Raw genomic sequence first — 14,901 nt, 5'->3', positions numbered from 1 at the left:
TTATTTCAACCATTTCCAACTCTTCATCACTTCATTTGGGGTTTTCTTGGCAAAGATACTGGTATGGCTTGCATTTCCTTCTACAGCTCATTTTATAGATGAGGAACTGAAGTAAAAAGGGTTCAGTGACTACCTAGGGCCACATAGCTGGTAAGTATCTGAGACCAGATTTGAACCTGGAAAAATTAGTCTTTCTGGTTCTATCCCCAGCACTCTATCCACTAAGCCACCTAAGTGCTCAGGACACACATAGTAGGTGGAAAATGAACCCATTTATCCAAGATGATAGTGAAATAGAAAACCAGAAAAAGCATACATAGACTATATACCAGACAAAACAGAGCAAAGGAGCTTTTCAATTGGAAGTGAAGTAGCTCGGGTCAATCAAGAGAGAGTGGCATAGCTCACGCAAAGTGGAAATTCTCCAAAGCCTCTAGTGAAGGAAGCTGGGAAGAGGGATATGATGGTGATCTCTGGCTGCTCTCATATTTGATTTTCCCCAGAGTCTTATTTTCCCTTCAGTGATCTGAAGTGATTTGGCATTGCCCATGTTTTCTCTTGAAGATGGTGGGCAAAAGTGCCCAAAGCAACGGTGAAGTCCAAGAGACTGACTACTCTCAAGACACTGGCACTCTCTTCTCTCCCACCCTCATCAAGATGAATGCTGGAGGCATTGATCTTTATCAATGAGGAGAAAGCCAATGAGCTTTGGGACTTGAGCTACAATAATAAGAGATTGACTAGAGTTGGCTGTGTTCATGTTTTGAACTTAAACTATCTTGAAATTTTAAAAAGCCAACCTTTTTACTAAATTATTATATAATTGAAATCTCCCTGACTTTTGAGTTCTAAATGGACTTTTTCTAGTTTTGTCATCAAGTCCCCTGTGAGCTCCAGTTTTCTCTTATGTGTATAAGATAATAGTACTTTAGTATGAATTGAAGGGAAATGAGAAGACACCCCCAATCTACCCCTTTGTGGAAAAACAATTCCAGTCCTTAAGGAAATCACAATCCAATTGGAGAAGATAATACATAAAAGAATGCTTTGTGGAGGTGGGGGGTCCACAGCTTGCCTGTTTTCAAACTTTTTTCAATATTATCTATCAGTTGTGCTGACTTTCTTCCATCTATTTGTTAAGTGGGATACCTCTCCTGGAGGAGGAGGGATAAATAACTATGATGATCTAAGACAAACATATCAAACTCATATTGAAACAGGAACCACTAAACTCTTGTTGTGGGTAATATATTGACTTTGAAAATCACACATTTATAGATGGCTGAGTGTAGAAAGTGTCAGGTTTGGAGTTAGGAAGATCTGTGTTCCAATCAAGTTTCATATACTTTGTAGCTGTGTGACTCTGGGAAAGTCACTAAACTTCTGTTTATCTAAATTTTCTCACCTGAAAATGAAAATAATAATACAATCTACCTCACAAGGTTGTTGTGAGGTTCAAATGAGAAAATAATTGTAAAATACTTAGCATAGTAGTTAGTACATAATAAATGCTATATAAATCTTGGTTATTATTATTATTTTATTCATGTATCAACAGATTAAAATCAGATAGAAACTTCATTTTAATCTGGTTTTGACCTCACCCAAGAGTGTTCTTTGGCTACCTATTTTATACTTCTGATCTGAGAAACAAAGGATATTAATAAAATTTTATTTAAAATAATTTTTGCAACACATAACTATATAGATGAGGAAAATGATATATAAATCTTAAAGTATTATATGAATGTGATCCATTTTTATTATTAACCTCAATGGATGAGGCATTTTTTCAGACAATAGTAGTAGTCTCTTGGTAACCGAGGATGACGATTGTCTTTGTGCATTTTTGTGCACAAAGGCACTTGTGCATGAAGATTTAAGTGGAAAAGTCGATGCACAGAGACAGTCCCACTCTCTCTGCATTGGAAGCCTGGGTCCAGTGGCACGAAAAGTCGTTACACCTGGAGACTTCCTCAGCTGCATTGGATGGCCGTGTTGTCTTTTGTGCTCCAACACGCCCTAAGCACTCCACAGTGCCTTGATGTATCGCCATCTCAGCCGTTGAACCTTCTTGTTGGTTTCTTCCACCTGTTCTGCCGAAACAGTCTTCACATACTGGATGAGCAAAGCCCTAGTTCACAAGGGGTCGACGACGACCCGATGGCTACCCTCACAAGGTTTGGCCAGCCTGTCGAAGCCGTTCCCCAGGGTGTGGCCACTGCCACATGCTAGCAGCTACTAGGAGCCACAAGTGAGAGCTGGGTGTCAGGTGAGGGTCAGAGGCTGTAGAGCTGCCCTAGGAGGGCATGACAATAAGACAATAAGAGCTATATAATATATATAATATTCTGCTTAACAAAATATGAACAGAAGTAGCATGATATATCAGAGAGTCAGGAAGTCCTGGGTTCAAGTTCCTCCTCTGACACAAATGCCTGTAGGATCCTGGGCAATTGACAACTCCTTAGTTCCCTCTGGCAATTCACTAAGATTCTAAATTTCTGAGCACTTACCTATCTGCATGTATGGAAGGAGTTTTTTCATCTAGAATTCTCTCTACAATGAAACCACAGGTTCTGGACCGAATAGCAATAATAGCCTATTAGAATAATCCTGTTAAATACCACATGTAGGAATACTATGCTAATAATGTCCCAGATATAATTTATTGTTGTTCAGTTTTTCTGACAGTTGTGTCTGACACTTCATAACCCAATTTGGGATTTTCTTGGCAAAAATATAGGGGCGGTTCACCATTTTCTTTTCCAGTTCATTTTACAGATGAAGAAACTAAGACAAAAAGGGTTACATTCCCTAGTCTTGCCTCCTCCCCCATGTGGCAGGCTCAAGGCATGTGGGGAATTACCTTTGGTTCCTCTTAGTTCCTGGACCATCCACGGTTGTTTTTCTTGTACCTTTGCTTGGCTGGGTACACAGAGAGGAAGTCTCCCCTCCTCAGGGATGCCACCCCCTGAAACACCCCAGGGTGGCCCCGAAGAGAGCCCGCAGCCAGAGCAAATGGCCCCTGGGACCCTGAGGCACCCCTACCAGGGGTTTATAACCTTCAAGGATGTGACTGTGGACTTCATGCAGGAGGAGTGGTGCCTGTTGGACCATTCTCAGAAAGACTTTTACGGGGAGGTCATGCTGGAGAATGTGCAGAATCTACTTTCTGTGGGGCTTCCAGTTTCTGGAGAAGACTTTATCTCCCATTTTCAGAAAGGGGAAGGAACTTGGCTGCTAGAACAAAAAGGCTTAAAGAGCTCCTGTCCAGGGGCTCAGAGTAATTTTGAAGTTAAGGAGGTGTCTACAAAGTTGAGCCTTTTTGTGGAAGGATATGTCCTCCAAAGATATGAGGTTTTCTCTGACTTTTGGGTTTTTTGATTTGCATGTCCAGGTTATTGATCTCTGCCCTCCCACGTTTGTTGGTATATGAATTCAAGGATGTGGGTTTTCCCCTGAGTGCTCCTTTGGCTGCATCCTGTGGAGTTTGGGAGGATGTCTCATCATTATTGTTTTCTTCAATGAAATTATGACAATGGTGAGACATCTTTTCAAAACCTGTGGGATGCAGCCAGGGCTGAGCTCAGGGGAAAGTTTATATCCTTGAGTTCATATATAAACAGGTTGAGAAGGCCAGAGGTCAATGGATTGGGCATGCAAATTAAGGAACTGGAGGGTGAACAAGTTAAAAATCTTCAGATTTTTAAATCTTCAGATGAAGACTAGGTTGAAGATCCTAGAAGTCAAGGGAGAAATTGGCAAAATTGAAAGTCAAGGAACTATTGATTTAATAAATGGGATTAGAAGCTGGTACTTTGAAAAAAACAAATAAAATAGACAAAGTACTAGCCAGTCTAATTTAAAAAAGGAAAGAAAAAAACCAAATTGACAGCATCCAAGATGAAAAGGGAAACCTCACCACTAATGAAGAGGAAATTAAGGCATTCATTAAAAACCACTATGCCCAATTATATGGCAACAAATATGGTAATCTAGGTGATATGGATGAATACTTTCAAAAATATAAATTGCCTAGACTAAAAGAGGAAGAAACAAATTACCTAAACAACCCCATATCAGAAAAAGAAACTGAACAAGCCATCAAAGAACTCCCTAAGGAAAAAAAACCCAGGTCCAGATGGATTCACAAAGGAATTCTATCAAACATTCAAAGAACAACTAATCCCAATATTATACAAACTATTTGACAGAATAAGCCAAGAAGGGGTTCTACCAAATTCTTTTTATGACACAAACACGGTATTGATCCCAAAGCCAGGCAGGTTAAAAACAGAGAAAGAAAACAATAGACCAATCTCCTTAATGAATATAGATGCAAAAATCTTAAATAGGATACTAGCAAAAAGACTTCAGCAAGTCATCACAAGGGTTATCCACTATAACCAGGCATGATTCATACCAGGAATGCAAGAATGGTTCAATATTAGGAAAACCATCCACATAATTGACCATATTAACAAGCAAACCGACAAAAATCACATGATTATCTCAATAGATGCAGAAAAAGCCTTTGATAAAATACAACATCCATTCCTAATGAAAACACTAGAAAGTATATGAATAGAAAGGCCTTTCCTAAAAATAATAAACAGTATATATCTAAAAATATCAGCAAACATCATCTGCAATGGGGATAAACTTGAAGCCTTCTCAATAAGATCAGGAATAAAACAAGATTGTCCATTATCACCTTAATTATTTAATATTGTACTATAAATACTAGCAGTAGCAATTAGAGAAGAAAAAGAAATTGAAGGTATTAAAATTGGCAATGAGAAGATGAAGCTGTCACTCTTTGTGGATGATATGATGATTTACTTAAAGGATCCTAGAAAATCAACCAAAAAACTAGTCGAAATAATCAACAACTTCAGCAAAGTTGCAGGATACAAAATAAACCTGTATAAGTCATCAGCATTTCTGTATATCTCCAACCCAGTTCAGCAGCAAGAATTAGAATGAGAAATTCCTTTTTTTTTTTTTAAATATATTTTATTTGATCATTTCCAAGCATTATTCGTTAAAGACATAGATCATTTTCTTTTCCTCCCCCCCACCCCCCATAGCCGACGCGTAAGTCCACTGGGCATTAGATGTTTTCTTGATTTGAACCCATTGCTTTGTTGATAGTATTTGCATTAGAGTGTTCATTTAAAGTCTATCCTCTGTCATGTCCCCTCAACCTCTGTATTCAGGCAGTTGCTTTTTCTCGGTGTTTCCACTCCCATAGTTTATCCTTTGCTTATGAATGGTGTTTTTTTTCTCCTGGATCCCTGAAAGTTGTTCAGGGACATTACACCGCCACTAATGGAGAAGTCCATTACGTTCGATTATACCACAGTGTATTAGTCTCTGTGTACAATGTTCTCCTGGTTCTGCTCCTCTCGCTCTGCATCACTTCCTGGAGGTTGTTCCAGTCTCCATGGAACTTCTCCACTTTATTATTCCTTTGAGCACAATAGTATTCCATCACCAACATATACCACAGTTTGTTCAGCCATTCCCCAATTGATGGGCATCCCCTCGTTTTCCAGTTTTGGGCCACCACAAAGAGCGCAGCTATGAATATTTTTGTACAAGTCTTTGTGTCCATTATCTCTTTGGGGTACAGACCCAGCAGTGCTATGGCTGGGTCAAAGGGTAGATATTCTTTTGTCGCCCTTTGGGCATAGTTCCAAATTGCCCTCCAGAATGGTTGGATCAGTTCACAACTCCACCAGCAATGAATTAATGTCCCTACTTTGCCACATCCCCTCCAGCATTCATTACTTTCCTTTGCTGTTATGTTAGCCAATCTGCTAGGTGTGAGGTGATACCTCAGAGTTGTTTTGATTTGCATCTCTCTGATTATAAGAGATGTAGAACACTTCTTCATGTGCTTGTTAATAGTTTTGATTTCTTTATCTGAGAACTGCCTATCCATTTCCCTTGCCCATTTATCAATTGGAGAATGGCTTGATTTTTTGTACAATTGATTTAGCTCATTATAAATATGAGTAATTAAACCTTTGTCAGAGGTTTCTATGAAGATTTTTTCCCAATTTGTTGTTTCCCTTCTGATTTTAGTTATATTGGTTTTGTTTGTACAAAAGCTTTTTAGTTTGATGTAGTCAAAATTATTTATTTTACATTTTGTGATTCTTTCTATATCTTGCTTGGTTTTAAAGCCTTTCCCCTCCCAAAGGTGTGACATGTATACTATTCTGTGTTTACCCAATTTACTTATGGTTTCCTTCTTTATGTTTAAGTCACTCACCCATTTTGAATTTATCTTGGTGTAGGGTGTGAGGTGTTGATCTATTCCTAGTCTCTCCCACACTGTCTTCCAATTTTCCCAGCAGTTTTTATCGAATAGTGGATTTTTGTCCCAAAAGCTGGGATCTTTGGGTTTATCATATACTGTCTTGCTGAGGTCGTTTTCCCCCAGTCTATTCCACTGATCTTCCTTTCTGTTTCTTAGCCAGTACCAAATTGTTTTGATGACTGCTGCTTTGTAATATAGTTTGAGGTCTGGGACTGCAAGGCCCCCATCATATGTGTTTTTTTTTCATTATTTCCCTGGATATCCTTGATCTTTTGTTCTTCCAAATGAACTTTGTTATGGTTTTTTCTAAATCAGTGAAGAAGTATTTTGGTAGTTCAATGGGTATGGCACTAAATAGATAAATAAGTTTGGGTAGGATGGTCATTTTTATTATATTGGCTCGTCCTATCCATGAGCAGTTAATATTTTTCCAATTGTTCAAGTCTAGTTTTAGTTGTGTGGCGAGTGTTTTGTAGTTGTGTTCATATAGTTCCTGTGTTTGTCTTGGGAGATAGATTCCTAGGTATTTTATTTTGTCTAAGGTGATTTTGAATGGGATTTCTCTTTCTAGTTCTTGCTGCTGAGCTGTGTTGGAGATATATAGAAAAGCTGATGATTTATGTGGGTTTATTTTGTATCCTGCAACTTTGCTAAAGTTGTTGATTATTTCAATTAGCTTTTTGGTTGAATCTCTAGGATTCTTTAAGTAGACCATCATGTCATCCGCAAAGAGTGATAACTTGGTCTCCTCCTTGCCTATTCTGATACCTTCAATTTCTTTATCTTCTCTAATTGCTACTGCTAGTGTTTCTAGTACAATGTCAAATAGTAGAGGTGATAATGGGCATCCTTGTTTCACTCCTGATCTTATTGGGAATGCATCTAGTTTATCCCCATTGCAGATGATATTAGCTGTTGGTTTTAGATATATACTGTTTATTATTTTTAGGAATGACCCTTCTATTCCTATGCTTTCTAGTGTTTTTAATAGGAATGGGTGTTGTATTTTATCAAAGGCTTTTTCTGCATCTATTGAGATAATCATGTGGTTCTTGCTAGTTTGCTTGTTGATGTGGTCAATTATGTGGATGGTTTTCCTAATGTTGAACCAGCCCTGCATCCCTGGTATGAATCCTACTTGATCATGGTGAATGATCCTTCTGATCACTTGCTGGAGTCTTTTTGCTAGTATCCTATTTAAAATTTTTGCATCTATATTCATTAGGGAGATTGGTCTATAGTTTTCTTTCTCTGTTTTTGACCTGCCTGGTTTTGGAATCAGTACCATGTTTGTGTCATAAAAGGAGTTTGGTAGAACTCCCTCTTTGCTTATTATGTCAAATAGTTTGTATAGTATTGGGGTTAACTGTTCTCTGAATGTTTGATAGAATTCACAGGTGAATCCATCAGGCCCTGGGGATTTTTTCTTAGGAAGTTCTTTGATGGCTTGATGAATTTCAATTTCTGATATGGGATTATTTAAGAATTCTATTTCCTCTTCTGTTAGTCTAGGCAGTTTGTATTTTTGTATATATTCATCCATTTCTCCTAAATTGGTGTATTTATTGCCATATAATTGGGCAAAGTAATTTCTAATGATTGCCTTAATTTCCTCCTCATTGGAGGTGCTGTCCCCCTTTTCATCTTTAATGCTGTGAATTTGCTTTTCTTCCTTCCTTTTTTTAATTAGATTGACCAGTACTTTGTCTATTTTGTTTGTTTTTTCAAAGTACCAGCTTCTTGTCTTATTTATTAAATCAATAGTTCTGTCACTTTCGATTTTATTAATTTCTCCCTTAATTTTTAGGATTTCTAATTTGGTTTTCTGCTGGGGGTTTTTAATTTGATCGCTTTCGAGTTTTTTCAATTGCATTTCCAATTGATTGATCTCTGCTCTCCCTTGTTTGTTAATATGAGCTTTCAGGGATATGAATTTGCCTCTGATTACCGCTTTGGCTGCATCCCAAAAGGTTTGAAAGGATGTTTCGCCATTGTCATTTTCCTTGATGAAATTATTAATTGTTTCTATGATTTCTTCTTTAGCTAAACGGTTTTGGAGTATCATATTGTTTAATTTCCAATTGGTTTTAGATTTGGTTTTCCATGTACCATTACTAATCATTATTTTTATTGCCTTGTGATCTGAGAAGGCTGCATTCATTATTTCTGCTTTTTTGCATTTGTGTGCTATGTTTCTGTGACCTAATGTATGGTCAATTTTTGTGAATGTGCCATGTGGTGCTGAGAAGAAGGTGTATTCCTTTTTATCCCTATTTATTTTTCTCCATATGTCTATTAATTCTAATTTTTCTAAGATTTCATTCACTTCTTTTACCTCTTTCTTATTTATTTTTTGATTTGATTTATCTAAATTTGATAATGGTTGGTTTAAGTCTCCCACTAGTATGGTTTTATTGTCTATTTCTTCCTTCAATTCTCCTAGTTTCTCCATTAGAAATTTGGGTGCTATATTATTTGGTGCATACATGTTGATTAATGATATTTCCTCATTGTCTAGAGTCCCTTTTAACAAAATATAATTACCTTCCCTATCCCTTTTGATCAGGTCTATTTTTGCATTGGCTTTATCAGATATCATGATTACCACTCCTGCCTTCTTTCTATCAGTTGAGGCCCAGAAGGTCTTACTCCATCCTTTAATTCTGACCTTGTGGGTGTCAACCCGCCTCATATGTGTTTCTTGAAGACAACATATGGTAGGGTTTTGGATTCTAATCCATTCAGCTATTCGTCTACGTTTTATGGGTGAGTTCATCCCATTCACGTTCAAAGTTATGATTGTCATTTGTGGACTCCCTGGCATTTTGATTGCCTTCCCTAATTCTAACCTTTTCTTCTTCGGCTCTACCTTTTAGTCCAGTGATTTACTTTGAATCAGTCCCCCTTGTCCCCTCCCTTGATGTTTCCCTTTTTAGTCCCTCCCTTTTTGTTCCCTCCCCCTCCCCCCTCTCTTTCCCTCCCTTTTTGTTCTCCCTCTCCCCCTCCCCCCCTTGGTTTTCCCTTCTCCTTACCCTTGTTGGGTAAGATAGAATTCAAGATCCCAATGGATCTGGATGTTTTTCCCTCTCAGAGTTGATTTCCCTGAGATTGAGGTTTAAGTAACCCCCCCCCCCTCTCTTCCTCTCCTTCTTATAGGAGTTTTCTTCCCCTCCCCTTCCCCTGTGAATCTTTGTGTGAGAACCATTATTCTATTTGGTCTTTCTTTACCCCCTATTTATACATTACATTTTCCCCACATATTAGTATACATAGGTTGATATAAATGTAGTCCTTATAGAAGAGAGTTTGAGTAAAAGAAGATAACATTTTTCCCCTTTCCTTAATATTTACCTTTTCAGGTATTCCTTGCTCTTTGATTTTCGGTATCAAACTTTCCACAGAGCTCTGGTCTTTTCTTTGCAAAAAGTTGGAAGTCTTCTATTTTGTTGAATGCCCATACTTTCCCTTGGAAGTATATAGTCAGTTTTGCTGGGTAGCTGATTCTTGGTTGGAGACCCAGCTCTCTTGCCTTTCTGAAGATCATGTTCCATGCCTTACGATCATTCAGCGTAGAACTTGCAAGGTCTTGTGTGACCCTGATTGGCATTCCTTTATATCTAAATTGTCTTTTTCTGGCTTCCTGTAGGATTTTTTCTTTTGTTTGATAGCTTTGGAATTTGGCAATTACATTCCTGGGAGTTGTGTTTTGGGGGTTTAGTGTAGAAGGTGTTCTGTGAGCTCTGTCAGTGGATGTATTGCCCCCTTGTTCTAGAATCTCTGGGCAATTTTCTTTGATTATATCTTGTATCACCATGTCCAGTTTGGTGTTTATTTCTGGCTTTTCTGGGAGTCCAATTATTCTTAAATTTTCTCTTCTCCCCCTGTTTTCCAGATCTATCACCTTGTCGGTGAGATATTTTATGTTCTCTTCTAATTTCTTGGTGTTTTGGCTTTGCTTTATTAGTTCTTGCTTTAAAGCCTGGTTTTCTTTTACAGTTTGGTCAAACTGGTTTTGTAGATGCGTGAATTTCTTTTGCATCATTTCCCACTTTTCCTCCCAGAGGGTTTCCATCTTTTTGGTCCTTTCTGATTCAAATTCTTCATGGGTTTGTGGAGAGTTTCTATTTCCTTTGGAAGATTTTGGAGAATTTTCTTGTATATCTTCTTCTATCTGCTCTGTATTTTGTATTTTGGCTCCATAGAATGTGTCCAGAGTCGCCCCTTTCTTCTTATTTTTCTTGGTATTTTGGGGCTTCTGTGTTTCTGTGGAGTTTGTCATCTCTGAACGTGGAGGATTGGCTTTTCTTGTCTTTGTCTGGTGATCAGTGGCTTTAGTCCTGGGCAGATGGTTCTATGAGCGTTCCCTGGGTTAAACTGAATATGCCTCACTGGAACTGGAATGGAAGGGTCGGACCACGAGGCCACACTCTCCCCCTGGCTCGATTTCCGGAAGTTGCCTTCAGAATCCCTGGCCGTGCGGCTGTTTCGTCGGCCTGCGGGGGGATGGGCTGCCGCTTCCCCAAGCTCCGAGAGCACAGACTTTCACTGAGACTTGGATAGCAGGATCCAGCCCGTGAGGCTGTCTTGCCCGCCCTGAGGGTTGCTGTTGTTTTGACCAGCTCTCTGTAGCGGAGGCCCCAGGCAGTAACTTTCACCCGGACCGACCAGCTCTTTGCAGCGGAGGCCCCAGGCAGTAACTTTCACCCGGATTGGGACTTGGGTAGAAGACCCTGAGGGTTGTTGTTCCTCAGACCCTGCTCTCTGGGCCCGGCGGGGCTGCCGCTTCCGGGAGCCTTGGACTCTGCGCTCCTACCCCTGAGGTCCGAGGGATCTCGGGTTCTGGCTTTTAAGGGGAGCCGTACCTTTTGAACCGGGTCCAGGTCCAGGAGGAGGGTTCCCAGGGTCTGTGCTGTTGATCGTTTTGAATTTCGGCGCCTTAGGAGCTTCTAGTTTGAGATCGGTCGGGAAGGGTTTTCCGGAGATCTGAACTTCAGCTTTCTCTAAGCCGCCATCTTAACCGGCGAGAAATTCCTTTTAAAGTCACACGAGACAATGAAAATACTTAGGAATCTATCTGCTTAGACAAACACAGGAACTATATGAACACGACTACAAAACACTCTCCACACAATTAAAACTGGATCTAAACAATTGAAAAAGCATTGATTGCTTATGGGTCGGATGAGCTAACATAATAAAAGTGACCATCCTACCCAAACTTATCTATCTATTTAGTGCCATACCCATTGAACTTCCAAAAAACTTTTTTACTGAATTAGAGAAAATCATACCAAAGTTCATTTGGAAGAACAAAGGATCAAGGACATCCAGGGAAATAATGGAAAAAATACCAAGGAAGGTGGCCTTGCAGTCCCAGATCTCAGACTATATTATAAAGCAATGGTCATCAAAACAATCTGGTACTGGCTAAGAGACAGAAAGGAGGATCAGTGAAATCGACTTGGGGTAAGTGACCTCAGCAAGACAGTCTATGACAAGCCCAAAGACCCCAGCTTTTGGGACAAAAATCCAGTATTTGATAAAAACTGCTGGGGAAATTAGAAGACAGTGTGGGAGAGATTAGGTTTGGATCAAGACCTCACACCCTACCAACCAAGATAAACTCAGAATGGGTGAATGACTTGAACATAAAGAAGGAAACTATAAGTAAATTAGGTGAACACCCAATAGTATACATGTCAGACCTTTGGGAAGGGAAAGATTTTAAAACCAAGCAAGACTTAGAAAGAGTCACAAAATATAAAATAATTAATTTTGACTACATCAAATTAAAAAGTTTTTATACAAACAAAACCAATGTAACCAAAATTAGAAGGGAAGTAACGAATTGGGAAACAATCTTCATAAAAAAAACCTCTGACAAAGGTCTAATTACTCAAATCTATAAAGAGCTAAACCAGTTGTACAAAAAATCAAGCCATTCTCCATTTGAAAAATGGGCAAGGGACATGAATAGGCAGTTTACAGATAAAGAAATCAAAACTATTTTTTAAAAAGTATGATTAACTTTATTTTTTTAAACAAAGTTTAAAATAAACAGTATTAAAATATTACATTTATACAATATATGTACAAATAAATGGTGGTGTTTTCCGCAAGCAATGCACTGAAACATTTTAGGGAAAATTAACTTAGTGCAGTTTCTTCAAAAGAAGAAAAGATTTCACAGGTCAAGTAGCAGAAATAATATAGTGTAATTTTTTTTCTGATGAAGTCCAGTTGCTTAGCTGCTAAGCTAAGATATTTACATAGAAGCTTTTCTTTTTACACCAAGTTCTTGAGTGCTCCCGCTTTGAGTTCTTACATTATTTTTCCGGTAAGTGTTCTAGAAGCCACTAGTATATACATCTTTATTCTGCTTTAGTCTTTTCTACTTTAAATCATCTCATATTGTCCTTTTTCATAATGTACTTTTTGAGGGGATCCCTAAATTTTCTGAACATAAATGACTTTAGTCTCTACAGTTTTTAAAAAGTACCTTAAAAGGGGATATTTTCTTTGATATAAAGCTATTTTTCATATAAAAGTTTTCCCTACTAAAATCATTGTGATAATATACAAAGGTTTTATATTAAAACAACCTGTATATTAAACAAAGCTCTGATTAAGATGTGCACAGCCATTTATTGAATCTGGAGTTTAGAAAAGCCAACCTTTTTCTTGTTTTATCTTCTTTGTTCTTACCCAAAGATTTTACTCATCTTTCTGAAATTCACAAAAGTTCATGTATTAGCAGAATGCTATGATAGCTGTAATGAAAATGTCATCATCTTATTCTATAACTTAAACCTCTGTAAAGTCAAGAATTTTTTCAAGAATTAACTGAATAGCACCAATCAAATGAGTTCTTGAACTTCCAGAGTACAATTTAAAGTGGCACTCATCTAGTCCAAAACATCTCAAACAGTAACATTCCTAATTTATCAGAATGAACTTTGTTGCACGAGCCCCAAAAATGTAGCTAAGGTAAAAATTAGACTACATAGTTCCTGGATCTGTTCTCACTCTGGGAATGAAATACTAATATTTATAAACTAGTTCAGCTGTTTGTTTGTTTGTTTGTTTGTTTGTTTTGGACAGCTAAGATCTGAACTATGGTTATCCAATTCTGAATGGGTAGAGGCTTTTAACTCGTTCATGGTAGTGTAATTTCTGAATTGGTTAGGACTATTACTAAAGTTGTTTTAGCTTTTTTAGTACTCCAAAAGGAATATAATATTCTACTGCCAAGTTACAACAAATCCACTCAGCAAGCTCAGTTCAACTTTGCCTTTAGTGTTTTCCTGGGGATTTTTCTGTGCTCTTTGGTGGTGTCATGATGCCTCCGTTGCACACTGGTGACAATTGTCCCACCTTTGTGAAAGCTGACACATAATTGACTTCCTCCAGAATAGCCAAATAATTTGTGTGTGTCTGGATATTATGTCTATCTTCTACAGAAATCTTCTTAAAAATCTTCAGTTTCACCAGAGGTCCACCCTTCACTACTCTGGCAAAAGGTACCATCCATTCTATACATTCTGAAATGTTGTCCCAGTCTAAACCTGAAGCTTTCTTAACAACTTCAATGGAGGTAAAATGGCATAAAGCAGCCGCTGCCAATATTCTATACTGGAATTCTAATGAGTCAATAGAGAGAATACACAGATCCAGGAGCTGGGCTATTTGAACAAACTTTTCCTGGGAATACTGAGGTAGGAGTACTTTAGGAACATCTTTTAGAGCATCGACTTGGAGAAAGACATTCAACCAGGCAATAACTGTTACTGGACACAGCTCCCACTTTAAAGCCTTTAATATAATGAGTTTCATCCCTAGGATATCATCTTCACTGCAAGCACCATCAGTAACATAAGCAAATTCTTGTAATTTAGGAGCATAGATTTCCTCAAGTTTTGCAGCAATGAATAATGAGGTAATACCAATAAGCTGAAGCATATTTTTGTTTATATCCTTTTGTGTCAACATAAATCTATCAAAAAAATCTTGAGCAAGATAAAATGTTTCCCTGTGAAGTGTGTACACTTCACATACCTCTAAAAGCCAGTCTAGAAGTATTGATCTCATCTGTGGTTCTAAGTCAGAATGTAGCATTTCAAAATGTTTATCATGAACATATTTGGTCTCCTTTTTTAACATATTAAACCAGACATCCTTAGAACATCCCCAATTTAGGTCAGGCAGAGGTGAAAGATTTATGAAAAGGTTTTTAAACCTGTAGTTAGTAAACCTGGAGAAGTCACTGGTGACAGTTTCTTTGTGTGGGGTTTCAATAATAATGCAAGGAGTGATGCCCCCAGATAACACAGGTGGCCAACAATTCCTAATTTCATATTGCTGTCTCTTGGCTCCAGTCTCCTCTTTTCTTTTCTTTACATCCTGAGTCGTTTTCCTTTTTTGGCTTGAAGGAATTGAGTTTCCTGAGGAGAATCTGTTTGACTAGTTTCGGGCTGCTGTTTAGCTTGCAAACGGCTACTTCGTCTTGACATTTTTTTCTTTGGATTCTTCAAAAGTTCTGCTCCACCATCAGCCCCGATGCAGATCTGCTC

The 14,901-nt window shown here is 38.2% G+C and overlaps 1 pseudogene; it reads right to left on the bottom strand.

The window, feature by feature from the left end:
* Window positions 1-13,609: 13,609 nt before the first annotated feature.
* Window positions 13,610-14,901, bottom strand: LOC100024428 (G1/S-specific cyclin-E2-like; annotated as a pseudogene).

Source organism: Monodelphis domestica, chromosome 2 (genome assembly GCF_027887165.1).
Source record: "Monodelphis domestica isolate mMonDom1 chromosome 2, mMonDom1.pri, whole genome shotgun sequence".
In the NCBI taxonomy this organism is placed as follows: Eukaryota; Metazoa; Chordata; class Mammalia; order Didelphimorphia; family Didelphidae; genus Monodelphis; species Monodelphis domestica.
Note: the sequence above shows the minus strand (reverse complement) of the source record. Positions and strands in the feature narration are given on the sequence as shown.